The sequence below is a fragment of the Ranitomeya variabilis genome, chromosome 4, assembly GCF_051348905.1.
Source record: "Ranitomeya variabilis isolate aRanVar5 chromosome 4, aRanVar5.hap1, whole genome shotgun sequence".
Classification (NCBI taxonomy): domain Eukaryota; kingdom Metazoa; phylum Chordata; class Amphibia; order Anura; family Dendrobatidae; genus Ranitomeya; species Ranitomeya variabilis.
This window is the reverse complement of record NC_135235.1, coordinates 771,473,901-771,492,048: the sequence shown is the minus strand read 5'-3', so window position 1 is coordinate 771,492,048 and position 18,148 is coordinate 771,473,901. Positions and strand designations below refer to the sequence as shown.

At 48.0% G+C, this 18,148-nt stretch overlaps 2 protein-coding genes across 2 annotated transcripts in view; one reads left to right on the top strand and one right to left on the bottom strand.

Moving 5' to 3' along the window:
* The window catches only part of LOC143768300 (uncharacterized), a 401,106-nt gene that overhangs the window by 181,149 nt on the left and 201,809 nt on the right, over positions 1-18,148 (top strand). The window lies entirely within an intron of this gene.
* Positions 1-18,148, bottom strand: part of LOC143766954 (uncharacterized) — a 68,692-nt gene that overhangs the window by 17,355 nt on the left and 33,189 nt on the right. The gene's annotated exons all lie outside the window — the stretch shown is intronic.

The following is an 18,148-nucleotide window of genomic DNA, read 5'->3' as shown; positions in this document are numbered from 1 at the left end:
GCTGACCGCTCACACAGGGTTAATGCCAGCGTTAATGGATCGCGGTGTACCGCACTCCGTTAATGCTGCTATTAACCCTGTGTTACATAGTTACATAGTTATTGAGGTTGAAGGAAGACTTTAAGTCCATCTAGTTCAACCCATAGCCTAACATGCCCTAACATGTTGATCCAGGGGAAGGCAAAAAAAACCCATGTGGTAAGAATAAGCTCCACCATGGGGAAAAAAATTCCTTCCCGACCCCACATACGGCAATCAGACTAGTTCCCTGGATCAACGCCCTATCAAGGAATCTAGTGTATATACCCTGTAACATTATACTTTTCCGGAAAGGTATCCAGTCTTAAATTTAAGTAATGAATCACTCATTACAACATCATACGGCAGAGAGTTCCATAGTCTCACTGCTCTTACAGTAAAGAATCCGCGTCTGTTATTATGCTTAAACCTTCTTTCCTCCAGACGTAGAGGATGCCCCCTTGTCCCTGTCACCGGTCTATGATTAAAAAGATAATCAGAAAGGTCTTTGTACTGTCCCCTCATATATTTATACATTAACATAAGATCACCCCTTAGTCTTCGTTTTTCCAAACTAAACAGCCCCAAGTGTAATAACCTATCTTGGTATTGCAGACCCCCCAGTCCTCTAATAACCTTGGTCGCTCTTCTCTGCACCCGCTCCAGTTCAGCTATGTCTTTCTTATACACCGGAGACCAGAACTGTGCACAGTATTCTAAGTGTGGTCGCACTAGTGACTTGTATAGAGGTAAAATGATGTTCTCCTCATGAGCATCTATGCCTCTTTTACTGCATCCCATTATTTTATTTGCCTTTGTAGCAGCTGCCTGACACTGGCCACTGAATATGAGTTTGTCATCCACCCATAAACCCAGGTCTTTTTCATTGACGGTTTTGCCCAGAGTTTTAGAATTAAGCACATAGTTATACATCTTATTACTTCTACCCAAGTGCATGACCTTACATTTATCCCCATTAAAGCTCATTTGCCATTTATCAGCCCAAGCTTCTAGTTTACATAAATCATCCTGTAATATAAAATTGTCCTCCCCTGTATTGATTACCCTGCAGAGTTTAGTGTCATCTGCAAATATTGAAATTCTACTCTGAATGCCCCCTACAAGGTCATTAATAAATGTTAAAAAGAAGAGGGCCCAATACTGACCTCTGTGGTACCCCACTGCTAACCGCGACCCAGTCCGAGTGTGCTCCATTAATAACCACCCTTTGTTTCCTATCCCTGAGCCAGCTCTCAACCCACTTACACATATTTTCCCCTATCCCCATTACTCTCGTTTTATGTAACAACCTTTTGTGTGGCACCGTATCAAAAGCTTTGGAAAAGTCCATATACACTACGTCCACTGGGTTCCCTTGGTCCAGTCCGGAACTTACCTCTTCATAGAAGCTGATCAAATTAGTCTGACATGAACGGTCCCTAGTAAACCCGTGCTGATACTGGGTCATAAGGTTATTCCTCTTCAGATACTCCAGTATAGCATCCCTTAGAATGCCCTCCAGGATTTTACCCACAGTAGAGGTTAAGCTTACTGGCCTATAATTACCGAGTTCAGTTTTTGCCCCTTTTTTGAATATTGGCACCACATTTGCTATACGCCAGTCCTGTGATACAGACCCTGTTATTATGGAGTCTTTAAAGATTAAAAATAATGGTCTATCAATGACTGTACTTAGTTCCTGCAGTACTCGGGGGTGTATCCCATCTGGGCCCGGAGATTTGTCAATTTTAGTGATTTTTAGACGCCGCTGTACTTCCTGCTGGGTTAAGCAGGTGACATTTAATGGGGAATTTTTATCACTAGTCATTTTGTCTGCCATGGGATTTTCTTTTGTAAATACTGATGAAAAAAAGTCATTTAGCATATTGGCTTTTTCCTCATCCTCATCCACCATTTCACCCAGACTATTTTTAAGGGGGCCAAAACTATCATTTTTTAGTTTCTTACTATTTAAAAGTTGTGACCAACTTTTCACTATTGATCGTGCCTATGCAGCATCAATAGTGAAAAGATGTAATGTTAAAAATAAAAAAAATTTAAAAAAAGTTATTCTCACCCCCTCCGATGTCGCGCTGTCCTCCGCCCCTCTCTCCAGTGCACGCCGTGCCTCCCGGTCCGAACGATGCTATGCGTCCAGGACCTGCAATGATGTCACGGTCATGTGACCTCAATATCATCGCAGGTCCTATGCTCAGACCGGAAGCCACTGCCAGCACTGCAGAGAGGTGCGAGGACTTCAGGGCCCGTGGCTGAGGTGAGTATATCTTTATTATTATTTTTTTTTAACACGAATATAGTGCCCACATTCCTAGACTACGTGGGCAGTGCAATATACTACGTGACAAGTGCAATATACTATGTCGGCTGGCCAATATACTACATGTGCTGTGCAATTTACTACGTGGACTGTGCAATTTACGTGCGCTGTCCAAAATACTACTTCGGCTGTTCAATATACTACATGGCCTGTGCAATGTACTACGTGGACTGTCCAATATACTACATAACCTGTGCAACATACCACGTGGCTGCGCCTTCTAGAATACCCAATACGTTAGAATTGGGCCACCATCTAGTATATTCAAAATTGGCAATCTTCTTAGCGATTTTCCAGTGCTTAGCACTTGGGAAAGTGGCTACTGTGAAAGAGGTCTTAGGGCTAAAACACAAGGCCAAAATTCCCTGCCTAATTTGGGGGCGAAACATCCGGGGGCGAAACATCCGGGGGCGAAACATCCGGGGGCGAAACATCCGGGGGCGAAACATCCGGGGGCGAACTGCTGGGGGCGAAACATCCGGGGGCGAACTGCTGGGGGCGAAACATCCGGGGGCGAACTGCTGGGGGCGAAACATCCGGGGGCGAACTGCTGGGGGCGAAACATCCGGGGGCGAACTGCTGGGGGCGAAACATCCGGGGGCGAACTGCTGGGGGCGAAACATCCGGGGGCGAACTGCTGGGGGCGAAACATCCGGGGGCGAACTGCTGGGGGCGAAACATCCGGGGGCGAACTGCTGGGGGCGAAACATCCGGGGGCGAACTGCTGGGGGCGAAATGCTGGGGGCGAAATGTTCGGGGGCGAAGTGTACCTGGGGGCGAACTGCTGGGGGCAAAACTTCCTAAAACCGTGTACGCCGCTGTGCAAACCAACTGCTTTTTTCAAAGCACAAATCCTGTTGCTCCTTCCTTTCTGCACAGCTATCTTATTTGTTTGTCCACACTTTTGACTTTTGTGTGCAGCAGTCCTTTTTATTGCTGCCTGACATACTTTTCAGAGATAACTGTAGGGAGATAGTAATTGTAGTACAGTCCCTTTTTTTTGGTTATATCTCTTCAAGCCACTTTTTGCTACAGAAAATATACTCTAATACAGTGGCCCCGATTTATTCACAATTCTCCCAGAAAAAAAAATAAAAGTGGGAGATTAAGATTGGCAAATCTGCATTAGTGCCAGTCGTGTGTGTGGCATCTGTCTTTGTTTTTCTGCCACAGAAAACCCATACCTCCCAACCGTCCCGGATCCCGCGGGACTGTCCTGATTTTGACAGTCAGCCCTGGGATCCCAGGAGGGACATTAGTTGTCCCGCACTGGTTGGGAGGTGTACATATCACCCAGTCCCTGAGCCCCTGCACCCGCCCGCAGAGAACTGCAGCATATTGGCTGCTCTGTGCGCACAGGCTCAGGACCTGTGAAGAAGTCACAGGATGGGAGGAGTCAGGGGGTCAGATGATCGGGAGGACCTCCGTGTACAGGACTCTGCTGGTTGTCATGACGCTGGAAGGTAAGCATGTGTGAGGTCAGGAGGTGTTTACAGTGTGGATGTAGCAGAGTCGTGTGTGTACAAGGTGTATGGATCGGAGCAGCGTGTGCAATGTGTATGGAGCTGAGCCGTGTGTGTACGAGGTGTACGGAGCGGAGCCGTGTGTGTATAAGGTGTATGGAGCAGAGCCATGTGTGTACGGAGTGTACGGAGTGGAGCCGTATGTGTACGAGGTGTACGTAGCGGAGCCGCATGTGCAAGGTGTATGGAGCAGAGCCATGTGTGTACGACGTGTACGGAGTGGAGCCGTGTGTGTACGAGGTGTATGGAGTGGAGCCGTGTGTGTACGATATGTATGGAGAGGAGCCGTGTGTGTACGAGGTGTACGGAGCGGAGCCGTGTGTGTATAAGGTGTACGGAGCGGAGCCGTGTGTGTACGGAGCGGAGCCGTGTGTGTACGAGGTGTATGGAGCGGAGCTGTGTGTGTACAAAGTGTATGGAGTGGAGCCGTGTGTGTACAAGGTGTATGGGGAGGAGCCGTGTATGAGGTGTACGGAGCGGAGCCGTGCGTGTACGGAGCAGAGCCGCATGTGCAAGGTGTATGGAGCAGAGTCGTGTATGTACAAGGTGTATGGAGCGGAGTCGCATGTGTACGAGGTGTACGGAGCGGACGCTGGCTGTGTCGGATCGGAGCAGATATTGCTCCTCGCTCTGACACTGACTGGCACAGGAGACACGGAGGTCTTTATCAGTGGCGTATCACAGCTGCAGCGACGTGAGCAGTCAGCGGCGCAGCTGGATGACACCATTCAGCGCCGTGGGAGTGGAAGCTGCCGGCTGCTGCGAGGGAGCACGGTGAAAGGTGTCTGTGTGTAGTGATGGAGAAGGCAATAATGGGGGTGGGGTAACTATGTGTGGCCATTATACTATACCCAGCATCGTGTGGGGCCATTATACTGTACAAAGCAGCATGTGGCGCCATTATACTGTATGGACCATCACGTGGGGCAAGTATACTGTACGCAGCATCATGTGGGGCCATTTTACAGTATGGAGCATAATGTGGCCAATGGCCATTGTACAGTATGGAGCATAATGTGGCCAATGGCCATTGTACAGTATGGAGCGTCGTGTGTGGCCATTGTACAGTATGGAGCGTCGCGTGTGGCTATTGTACACTATGGAGCGTCGTGTGTGGCCATTGTACACTATGGAGCGTCGTGTGTGGCCATTGTACAGTATAGAGCGTCGTGTGTGGCCATTGTACAGTATGGAGCGTCGTGTGTGGCCATTGTACAATATGGAGCGTCGTGTGTGGCCATTGTACATTATGGAGCGTCGTGTGTGGCCACTGTACAGTATGGAGCGTCGTGTGTGGCCATTGTACACTATGGAGCGTCGTGTGTGGCCACTGTACAGTATGGAGCGTCGTGTGTGGCCATTGTACAGTATGGAGCGTCGTGTGTGGCCATTGTACACTATGGAGCGTCGTGTGTGGCCATTGTACAGTATGGAGCGTCGTGTGTGGCCATTGTACACTATGGAGTGTCGTGTGTGGCCATTGTACAGTATGGAGCGTCGTGTGTGGCCATTGTACAGTATGGAGCGTCGTGTGTGGCCATTGTACAGTATGGAGCGTCGTGTGTGGCCATTGTACAGTATAGAGCGTCGTGTGTGGCCATTGTACACTATGGAGCGTCGTGTGTGGCCATTGTACAGTATGGAGCGTCGTGTGTGGCCATTGTACACTATGGAGCGTCGTGTGTGGCCATTGTACAGTATGGAGCGTCGTGTGTGGCCATTGTACACTATGGAGCGTCGTGTGTGGCCATTGTACACTATGGAGCGTCGTGTGTGGCCATTGTACACTATGGAGCGTCGTGTGTGGCCATTGTACAGTATGGAGCGTCGTGTGTGGCCATTGTACACTATGGAGCGTCGTGTGTGGCCATTGTACACTATGGAGCGTCGTGTGTGGCCATTGTACACTATGGAGCGTCGTGTGTGGCCATTGTACAGTATAGAGCGTCGTGTGTGGCCATTGTACAATATGGAGCGTCGTCTGTGGCCATTGTGCAGTATAGAGCGTCGTGTGTGGCCATTGTACAGTATGGAGCGTCGTGTGTGGCCATTGTACACTATGGAGCGTCGTGTGTGGCCATTGTACACTATGGAGCGTCGTGTGTGGCCATTGTACACTATGGAGCGTCGTGTGTGGCCATTGTACAGTATGGAGCGTCGTGTGTGGCCATTGTACAGTATGGAGCGTCGTGTGTGGCCATTGTACAGTATGGAGCGTCGTGTGTGGCCACTGTACAGTATGGAGCGTCGTGTGTGGCCACTGTACAGTATGGAGCGTCGTGTGTGGCCATTGTACACTATGGAGCGTCGTGTGTGGCCATTGTACAGTATGGAGCGTTGTGTGTGGCCATTGTACACTATGGAGCATCATGTGTGGCCATTGTACAGTATGGAGCGTCGTGTGTGGCCATTGTACACTATGGAGCGTCGCGTGTGGCCACTGTACAGTATGGAGCGTCGTGTGTGGCCACTGTACAGTATGGAGCATCGTGTGTGGCCATTGTACAATTATGGAGCATCGTGTGTGGCCACTGTACAGTATGGAGCGTCGTGTGTGGCCATTGTACAGTATGGAGCGTCGTGTGTGGCCATTGTACAGTATGGAGCGTCGTGTGTGGCCATTGTACAGTATGGAGCGTCGCGTGTGGCCACTGTACAGTATGGAGCGTCGCGTGTGGCCACTCTACAGTATGGAGCGTCGTGTGTGGCCATTGTACAGTATGGAGCGTCGTGTGTGGCCATTGTACAGTATGGAGCGTCGTGTGTGGCCACTGTACAGTATGGAGCGTCGTGTGTGGCCATTGTACAGTATGGAGCGTCGTGTGTGGCCATTGTACAGTATGGAGCGTCGTGTGTGGCCATTGTACAGTATGGAGCGTCGTGTGTGACCACTGTACAGTATGGAGCGTCGTGTGTGGCCATTGTACACTATGGAGCGTCATGTGTGGCCACATTTTGTTCATAATTATTGTTAACGAAACATTGTGATCAGAAGTGCTCAATGGTGTGGTTGGGGCGTGGCTAGTTGTGAAATGGGTGTGGCCTAAAATTTGCCGCGGCGCGCTACAATTCTCCCAGAAAAAAAAAACAAATTGGCAAATCTGCATTAGTGCCAGTCCTGTGTGTGGCATCTTTTTTTTTTTTTTTTTCTGCCACAGAAAACCTACTGTGTAACAGTGGGCCTGATTTCTTCACAATTCTCCCAGAAAAAAAAAAAATTAAAAGTGGGAGATTAAAGGTACCGTCACACTAAGCGACTTTACAATGATATCGCTAGCGATCCGTGACGTTGCAGCGTCCTGGATAGCGATATCGTGTTTGACACGCAGCAGCGATCAGGATCCCGCTGTGAGATCGCTGGTCGGAGCTTGAAGTCCAGAACTTTATTTCGTCGCTGGATCTCCCGCTGACATCGCTGAATCGGTGTGTGACACCGATCCAGCGATGTCTTCACTGGTAACCAGGGTAAACATCGGGTTACTAAGCGCAGGGCCGCGCTTAGTAACCCGATGTTTACCCTGGTTACCAGTGTAAATGTAAAAAACAAACAAACACATACTCACATTCCGGTGCCCGGCGTCCGCTTCCCTGCACTCCTCCTGCATCCTGTGTAAGTGCCGCTTGTAAAGCAGAGCGGTGACGTCACCGCTCTGCTCTGTGGGAGATGCTGGAAATGTTCGGTGCTGACACAGGATGCAGGAGGAGTGCAGGGAAGCGGACGCCGGGCACCGGAATGTGAGTATGTGGGTTTTTTTTTTACATTTACACTGGTAACCAGGGTAAACATCGGGTTACTAAGCTCGGCCCTGCGCTTAGTAACCCGATGTTTACCCTGCTTACCAAGGGACTTCGGCATCGTTGGTCGCTGGAGAGCCGTCTGTGTGACAGCTCCCCAGCGACCACACAATGACTAAACAGCAACGCTGCAGCGATCGGCATCATAGTGTGACGGTACCTTAAGATTGGCAAATCTGCATTAGTGCCAGTCCTGTGTGTGGCATCTTTTTATCTAAATTTTCTGCCACAGAAAACCTACTGTGTAACAGTGGGCCTGATTAAATCACTTGTCTCACATATCCCCCCCAAAAATAAAATAAAGGGAGAATAATCTTGCCAAACCTGTGCATCTGTGCGAGTGCTGTCTGTGGTATCTGTCAGTCATTTTGTGCCACAGGAACTATACCGTGATATATTGGGCCTGATTCACTCCCTTGTCTCCCATATTCAAAAAAAGAGGGACATTTCTATTGCCAGTGTTTTTATCTGCGTCACTCCTGTTACTGCCAGTCTGCCATATCTGCCAGCCTCTTTCTGCCAATCAAACTGTGTTGTGTAATACAGTGGGCCTGATTTTTCCCTGGATTCTCCCACACATAAAAAAGGGAGATTTAAATTCAAAACAAGTTCACGTACACCTTCTACCTGGTTTTACTGGACCACATAACGGTTGTTAGATTGATTACATTTTTCCTATAATGAGCAAGTGTGGTGGAAGAGGTCGTGGCCATGGGCATTCATTGCCAGCTGGTAATGATGTTAGTGGTGGTGGTCGTGGAGCATCAGGTGGTCGTGGGAAAAGCAATATAGCCCCTAAGTCTCGAGTTGTTGAGCCGGCGTCATCTTCTGGCTACACAAGGCCTCGAAGGCTCCCTTTTCTGGGAGTAAGAAAACCGCTTTTGAAGCCGGAGCAGGAGGAACAAGTATTGGCTTTCATTGCTGACTCTGCCTCTAGCTCTTTCACCTCCTCCTCGGAAAGTGCCAAATGTCAGAGCAGTGCGTCGTCAGTGGATGCTCCCGGTCAGGAACAAGTCGCTTCCTTGCGTCCTTCACCCAGAACAACAGTGAAGGATGCGTCAGGCGACACAACTGGTTACTCCATTGAGCTCTTTACACATACCGTGCCTGGGTTAGAAAGGGAAATTGTTAACAGGCCATGCCCATTACAAGATGAATCGGACATGGAGTGCACAGATGCACAGCCACAGCCAGATTATAATGCTGTTCCTTTGACTCAGACCAGAACATTGCCCTCGCAGTGTACTGATCCAGAATCTGACCCCGATGAGACTATGGATCCCCGTCACGAACGCTATAGCACCGGCTTACACAGTGACCCAGAGGAAGGTATATAGAAGAGGAGGTCATAGATGACCCAGTTGTCGACCCCGATTGGCAGCCATTGGGGGAACAGGGTGCAGACGGCAGTAGCTCTGAAGCGGAGGAGGAGGAGCCGCAGCAGGCATCAACATCGCAACAGGTTCCATCTGGCAGGCCCGTATCTGGCCAAAAACGTGTGGCAAAACGAAAACCAGTTGTAGGACAGCGTGGCCATCAGGTTAAAGTAGCTCAGTGTGCAATGCCTGAAAAGGTATCCGATAGGAAGAGTGCAGTCTGGAATTTTTTTAACCAAGATCCCAATGATCAGCGCAAAGTCATCTGTAAGAAATGCTCAAGGACCTTCAGCAGAGGTCAGAATGTAAAAAATTTAAATACAAGTTGCATGCATAGACATTTAACCACCATGCACTTGCAAGCCTAGACAAACTACCAAACGTCCCTTAATGTTGTAGCACCCTCTCACAATGAAGCTAGTCAGCAACGCGACATCCCTTCCCTCACTGTAAACCCACCGTTTACCACACCACCTGCAGGTAATGTGGCGGTTTCGTCAAAAGGCCAAAGCAGTCAGGGAATCACCAGGTTCGTAGTCGGAAAAACTGTATGTAGGGCACCATCAAGATTACCATCATCAACCCTCTCTCAGTCACCCATGTCCACCGGCACCCCCGCTAGTTCCACCGTATGCAGCTCTCCAGTCCAGCTCACCCTACATGAGACTCTCGTTAGGAAAAGTAAGTACTCATTCTCGCATCCGCGTACACAGGGTTTGAATGCCCACATTGCTAGACTAATCTCGTTAGAGATGATGCCCTACCGGTTAGTTGAAACCAAAGCTTTCAAAGCCCTGATGGACTACGCTGTACCACGCTACGAGCTACCCAGTCGACACTTTTCGAGAAAAGCCATCCCAGCCCTCTACCAGCATGTAAAAGACCGCATTGTCCATGCGCTCAGGCAATCTGTGAGTAGAAAGGTGCACCGGACAACAGATGCATGGACCAGTAGGCATGGCCAGGGGCGTTACGTCTCCATCACGGCACACTGGGTTAATGTGGTGGATGCAGGGTCCACAGGGGGCAGTAATATTGGGACAGTTCTGCCTAGCCCACGGTCTAGGAAACAGTTGGCTGTGAGTGTTCGTCCCCCCTCCTCCTCCTCCAGCAGAAGCGAGAGCTCGTCCACAGACCGCAGTGGCACGACCACTCCATCCGCAGCTGCCACTGTTGCACACAAGGTGTCCAATTATGGAACCGCTAGTGGCAAGCGTCAGCAGGCTGTATTGGCAATGAATTGTTTGGGCAACAACAGACACACCGCGGAAGTTCTTCAGGCTCTCATTAAGTATTTTTTAATGTCACACTGCAGTTGGCCTACTACTTTGGTTGGGGCCTAGTAGCGGTGTCTGCCGCTCCTTGGTGTTCTCCTCCAGGTTTCTTTGTCTGAGCTTCAACCTTCAGGATCTCATTAAATATTTTTTAATGTCACACTGCAGTTGGCCTACTACTTTGGTTGGTGCCTAGTAACGGTGTCTGCCGCTCCTTGGTGTTCTCCTCCAGGTTTCCTTGTCTGAGCTTCAATCTTAAGGCTCTCATTAAGTATTTTTTAATGTCACACTGCAGTTGGCCTACTACTTTGCTTGGGCCCTACTAACAGTGTGTGCCGCTCCCTGGTGTTGTCCTCCACTGTATAAAGCTGAGCTTCAGTCTTTAGGCTTTCGACCTATAGTAGCAGATATTAAACTGCATTTGGCCTTCAAATTTCCTTGGGCCCTACTAACGGTGTGTGCCGCTCCCTGGTGTTGTCCTCCACTGTATAAAGCTGAGCTTCAGTCTTTAGGCTTTCGGCCTATAGTAGCAGATATTAAACTGCATTTGGCCTTCAAATTTCCTTGGGCCCTACTAACGGTGTGTGCCGCTCCCTGGTGTTGTCCTCCACTGTACAAAGCTGAGCTTCAGTCTTTAGGCTTTTGGCCTATAGTAGCAGATATTAAACTGCATTTGGCCTTCAAATTTCCTTGGGCCCTACTAACGGTGTGTGCCGCTCCCTGGTGTTGTCCTCCACTGTATAAAGCTGAGCTTCAGTCTTTAGGCTTTCGGCCTATAGTAGCAGATATTTAACTGCATTTGGCCTACTAGTGTGGTTGGGCCCTTAAAATGGTGTCTGCTGCTCCTGGGTTTGCTACTCCACTGGACAAAGCAATGCCGCCTGTTTAGTCCGGTTACCAATTTTGAACTGCATTTAGCCTACTTTATTCTTTGGCCCTATATCTGTGTTTACTCCTCATCCTGCCCATTGCCCAGCCACTGCTAGATTAGTCTGCTGGTACATTGTCCCAGACCACTACATTCCCCTTTCACTCTACACAGCCAGAATCTGACCCTGCTGAAAGTAAGGTTCCCCTTCCCGCATGTTATACCACCTTACACAGGGACAAAGAGGAAGGTGCAGATGAAAGTGCAGGTTCCTTCATCAGGTGGGGGGGCATACTCGTTGGCGACGTCACTGGCACAGGGCCCCTCAGAGTACGCAAAAGTGTCGCTGCCGGTGGGAGGCGCCCCCGCCATGCAAACACACTGCTGTACTTTGAGGGGCCCTGTGCCAGTGCCAATGCGAACGAGTGGGTCCCCCCCTGCTTGCTCAGGATCACAGCACTTGCAAACTTGACATACTTACCTCTCACTGCTCCACCGCCGTGACGTAATCCACGTTTCCTGGGCCCACTAAAAACTTGAACCAGCCCTACCCCCCAAAACAGATCACTGCGCATGCGCCCGCCATTTTCTTACCAGATGAAGAAGCCGGCGGGCAGGAGGGGACGCAGGAGGACCCATGGACACCGGTAAGTATAACAGGGTCCCCGAATCCCCCTATTTCTCTGTCCTCTGATGTGCGATCACATCAGAGGACAGAGAATTACACATAGTTTTTTTTTGCGGTCGCCGGTAAACAGTTAATTACCGGCGATCGCAAAACAGGGGTCAGTAAAAACCGACCCCGATCATGTTCTTCGGGGTCTCGGCTACCCCCGGCAGCCGAGACCCCAAAGATCTTCCGGGTGCCGGCCGGCGGGCGCACTGCGCATGCGCCGGCCATTTTTTGGCCGAAACAAGATGGCGGCGCCCATCGGGAGCCACAAGGAGCACCGGGGGAGACAGGTGAGTATCGGGGGCTATCGGGGTCCCCATTTCTCTGTCCTCTTGCGGCGATCGCCACCTGGGGGTCGGTAAAGATCCCCTGGAATCATGTTCTCTGGGGTCTCGGCTACCCCCGGTAACCGAGACCCAAGAGAAAATCCGACTCTGGGGGGCGCTATTCACTTTTTCCACAGCGCCGTTAATTAACGGCACTGTGGTTTAAGTACCCTTAACTGCAGCCGTTAAAAGGCGTATCGGTGGTCGTTAACCCCTTCACCCCAAAGCCTGTTTTCACCTAAGTGACACGGCCAATTTTTACAATTCTGACCACTGTCACTTTATGAGGTCATAACTCTGAAACGCTTCAACGGATCCTGGTGATTCTGAGATTGTTTTCTCGTGACATATTGTACTTTATGATAGTGGTAAAACTTCTTCGATATGACTTGCATTTATTTGTGAAAAAAACAGAAATTTGTCGAAAATTATGAAAATTTAGCAATTTTCAAATTTTTTGTTTTTATGCCCTTAAATTAGAGAGTTATATCACATAATATAGTTAATAAACAACATTTCCCACATGTCTGCTTTACATCAGCACAATTTTGGAAACAATTTTTTTTTGTTAGGGAGTTATAAGGGTTAAAAGTTGACCAGCGATTTCTCATTTTTGCAACAAAATTTGCAAAACCATTTTTTTTACGGACCACCTCACACTTGAAGTGACTTTGAGGGGTCTATATGACAGAAAATGTCCAAAGGTGACACCATTCTAAAAACTGCACCCCTCAAGGTACTCTAAACCACATTCAAAAAGTTTATTAACTCTTCAGGTGCTTCACAGGAATTTTTGGAATGTTTAAAAAAAATTGAACATTTAACTTTTTTTTCACAAAATTTTTACTTCAGATCCAATTTGTTTTATTTTACCAAGGGTAACAGGAGAAATTGGACCAAAAAAGTTGTTGTACAATTTGTCCTGAGTACGCCGATACCCCACATGTTGGGGTAAACCATTGATTGGGCACATGGCAGAGCTCGGAAGGGAAGGAGCGCCACTTGACTTTTCAATGCAAAATTGGCTGGAATTGAGATCGGAACCCATGTCGTGTTTGGAGAGCCCCTGACGTGCCTAAACAGTGGAAACCCCCACAAGTGACACCATTTTGGAAAGTAGACCCTCTAAGGAACTAATCTAGATGTGTGGTGAGCACTTTGAACCTCCAAGTGCTTCACAGAAGTTTATAATGTGGAGCCGTAAAAAAAAATTAATATTAATTTTCACAAAAAATGATATTTTTGCCCCAAATTTTTTATTTTCCCAAGGGTAGCAGGATAAATTGGACCCCAAAAGTTGTTGTGCAATTTGTCCTGAGTATGCTGATACTTCATATATGGGGATAAACCACTGTTTGGGCGCATGGCAGAGCTCGGAAGGGAAGGAGCGCCATTTGACTTTTCAATGCAAAATTGGCTGGAATTGAGATCGGAACCCATGTCGTGTTTGGAGAGCCCCTGACGTGCCTAAACAGTGGAAACCCCCACAAGTGACACCATTTTGGAAAGAAGAACCCCTAAGGAACTTATTTAGATGTGTGGTGAGCACTTTTAACCCCCAGTTGTTTCACTAAAGTTTAGAATGTAGCGCTGTGAAAATCAAAAAATCATTTTTTCTTTCCACAAAATGATGTTTTAGCCCGCAATTTTTTTTCCCCCAAGGGTAACAGGAGAAATTGGACCACAAAAGTTATTGTCCAATTTGTCGTGAGTACGCTGATACCCCATACATTGGAGGGAACCACTGTTTGGGCGCACGGCAGAGCTCGGAAGGGAAGGAGCGCCGTTTGAAATGCAGACTTAGATGGATTGGTCTGCAGGTGTCATGTTGCATTTGCAGAGCCCCTGATGTACCTAAACAGTAGAAACCCCCCACAAGTGACCCTGCAGCGCCCCAGAGTCCTGGTCGTTGCAGTACTGTGGCTCCGCCACTATGGGGAGCTATGGTGCGTCCGATGGCACTGAAGGAGTTCATCTGATCAGGTATCACAGACACCAATACATTTCACAGCCGGGCCTCCGGGGGGAGCTAAGGGTGCTATTCATTAGGCCACTCCCCACCATAGTGGGTAAACTGGGGGTCAGGCAGGAAGTTAGTCAGAAGCTGACTGGGTCGGAACCAGGCAACACCTTGTGGCAGAGGGTGTTGCAGGGGAAGAGACAGTAGGGTCTCTGTCAGGGGTGGGATCCTGACAGGCTTGGCAACTAGAACGAACGTAACGGGACCGCGCCTGCTCCGGGTAGCGGCGGTGCCCAAGAAGGGACTAGAAGAGAGATATATTGTGCTGAGTGAGAAACGAGAACGAAGCAATAGGAGAATACCAGTAGGGGTCGTGCTGTAAGACCGGAGCAACATCCTACTGAGGCGCAATACCGGTGGCCGGAACGCCGAGGGAGTATTTCAATAGACAGCTTCAAGCAATACTCTAAACAGCGGCAGGACAGTCAGTCTCAGGCGGGCTGTCTCACCTAAATCACCTATGAAGTCTTGGGAGGCAAATGCGGGAGAGGGGCGTCTCTAGGGTCCCGGAAGAACTCCAGGCCTACCCGACAAACGGGTGTCGTTCTAACTGTAACTTCAGGAAGGGACGGATGATTAGCAGAACATCATCTAATCGAGTTGTGAGGGAACTTAAGAAACAGACACAACAGTTGTGGGGTACTTTCCGTAAGCATAGCAGGGAAGGACTACAACACATAGCGCTAAGAAGGAAGGCACTGATTTCCACTTGTGAAGAGAGCTCTGGAAGTGCCATTGGACCGGCCGGACTTGCGCAGCCTGGTGAACCGTATTCTGGACTGAGGACTCAGAGATCTCCAGTAAAGAGGTAAAGAGACTGCAACCTGGTGTCCTCGTTATTTACCGCGACCTGCACCCCACAACTGCACCGCTACACCACCACTTATACTACTGGACGTCCCCCACTGACAGACAGGGCCACGGACCGGGTCTAGCCACCGTGACAACCCCAGGACTGAGACCCAGAGGCCCGGTGCCGGGTACCCCTAGGCCCTGCGGCGGTGTGGGGGCGCTCCAACCCCATATTGGAAACTAGACCCCCCACGGAACTTATCTAGATGTGTTGTGAGAACTTTGAACCAACAAGTGTTTCACTACAGTTTATCACGCAGAGCCGTGAAAATAAAAAATATTTTTTTTTCCACGAAAATTATATTTTAGCCCCCACATTTTTATTTTCCCAAGGGTAACAGGAGAAATTGGACAACAAAAGTTGTTGTCCAATTTGTCCTGAGTACGCTGATACCCCATATATGGGGGGGAACCACTGTTTGGGCACACGGCAGAGCTCGGAAGGGAAGGAGCGCCGTTTGAAATGCAGACTTAGATGGATTGGTCTGCAGGTGTCATGTTGCATTTGCAGAGCCCCTGATGTACCTAAACAGTAGAAACCCCCCACAATTGACCCCATATTGGAAACTAGACCCCCCACGGAACTTATCTAGATGTGTTGTGAGAACTTTGAACCCCCAAGTGCTTCACTACAGTTTATAACGCAGAGCCGCGAAAATAAAAAATATATTTTTTTCCACGAAAATTATATTTTAGCCCCCATGTTTTTATTTTCCCAAGGGTAAGGCTGGTTTCACACTTGCGTTTTTATCTGCATGCGTTTTTTAAAAAAACGCATGTGTGAAAAAACGCATGTAATCGCGGTAAAACGCATGCGTTTTTTTAGACGCATGCGTTTTTATAGAAAAACACAAGAAAAAACCAAAAAACCCTAACCCTACCCCTAACCTGAAATACGTGGCACTGAAATACGTGGCACTGAAATACGTTTATATACGTATATACGTATATAAGTGCCACGATATTTCAGTGGCCACGTATATAAGTGCCACGTATATAAGTGCCACGTATATAAGTGCCACGTATATAAGTGCCACGTATATAAGTGCCACGTAGTTCATGTACATGCCACGATATTTAAGTGCCACGTATTTAAGTGCCACGTATTTAAGTGCCACGTATTTAAGTGCCACGTATTTAAGTGCCACGTATTTAAGTGCCACGTATTTAAGTGCCACGTATTTAAGTGCCACGTATTTAAGTGCCACGTATTTAAGTGCCACGTATTTAAGTGCCACGTATTTAAGTGCCACGTATTTAAGTGCCACGTATTTAAGTGCCACGTATTTAAGTGCCACGTATTTAAGTGCCACGTATTTAAGTGCCACGTATTTCACGTAAATGCCACGATATTTCAGTGCCACGTATTTCACTGAAATATCGTGGCACTTAAATACGTGGCACTGAAATATCGTGGCACTGAAATATCGTGGCACTGAAAGACGTGGCACTGAAATATCGTGGCACTGAAATACGTGGCACTGAAATACGTGGCACTGAAATACGTGGCACTGAAATATGTGGCACTGAAATACGTGGCACTGAAATACGTGGCACTATGTCAGAAAATGTTCATTAAACGGTTAGGGATGAGTTTAGGGGTAGGGTTAGGGTTTGGATCCCTTTATCACCTTGATGGTGGTGGGTGACTTTTCAGTGTGTGTTCTGTTTTTTTTCTATAAAAACGCATGCGTTTTTAACGCAAACAAACGCGTTGAGATCGGACGCCATGTCGCGTTTGGAGAGCCCCTGATGTGCCTAAACAGTGAAAACTCCCCAATTCTAACTGAAACCCTAACCCTAGCCCTAACCCTAGTCCTAACCCTAGCGCTACTTTCACACTAGCGTTTTTTTGCATACGTCGCAATGCGTCGTTTTGGCGAAAAAACGCATCCTGCAAAGTCATCTGCAGGATGCGTTTTTTCCCCATAGACTAACATTAGCGACGTATTGACACACGTCGCAAGCGTCGTGCGACGGTTGCGTCGTGTTGTGGCGGACCGCCGGCAGCAAAAAACGTTACATGTAACTTTTTTTGTGCTGACGGTCCACCATTTCCGACCGCGCATGCGCGGCTGGAACTCCGCCCCCACCTCCCCGCACCTCACAATGGGGCAGCGGATGCGTGGAAAAACAGCATCCGCTGCCCCCGTTGTGCGGCGCTTGCACAGTATGCGTCGGTATGTCGGGCCGACGCAGCGCGACGGCCCCGTACCGACGCTAGTGTGAAAGTAGTCTAACGGGAAAATGGAAATAAATATATTTTTTAAAATTTTATTATTTTTCCTAACTAAGGGGGTGATGAAGGGGGATTTGATTCACTTTTATAGCGTTTTTTGGGCGGATTTTTATGGTTGGCAGCCATCACACACTAAAAGACGCTTTTTATTGCAAAAAATAGTTTTTGCATCACCACATTTTGAGAGCTATAATTTTTCCATATTTTGGTCCACAGAGTCATGTGAGATATTTTTTTTTGCGGGACGAGTTGACATTTTTATTGGTACCATTTTCGGGTACATGACATTTTTTGATCGCTTTTTATTCCGATTTTTGGGAGGCGGAATGAACAAAAACCAGCAATTCCTGAAATTCTTTTAGGGGGGGCGTTTATACCGTTATGCGTTTGGTAAAAAGGATAAAGCAGTTTTATTCTTCGGGTCAGTACAATTACAGCGATACCTCATTTATGTAATTTTTTTATGTTTCGGCGCTTTTACACAATAAAAACTATTTTATATAAAAAAATAATTGTTTTTGCATCGCTTTATTCTGAGAGCTATAACTTTTTTATTTTTCTGCTGATGATGCTGTATGGCAGCTTTTTTTTTTTGCGGGACAAGATGACGTTTTCAGCGGTACCATGGTTATTTATATCCGTCTTTTTGATCGCGTGTTATTCCACTTTTTGTTTGGCGGTATGAGAATAAAGAGTTGTTTTTTGCCTTGTTTTTTTTTTTTTTTACGGTGTTCACTGAAGGGGTTAACTAGTGATATAGTTTTATAGGTGGGGTCGTTACGGACGCGGCGATACTAAATATGTGTACTTTTATTGTGTGGTGTTTTTTTTATTAAGATAAAGAAA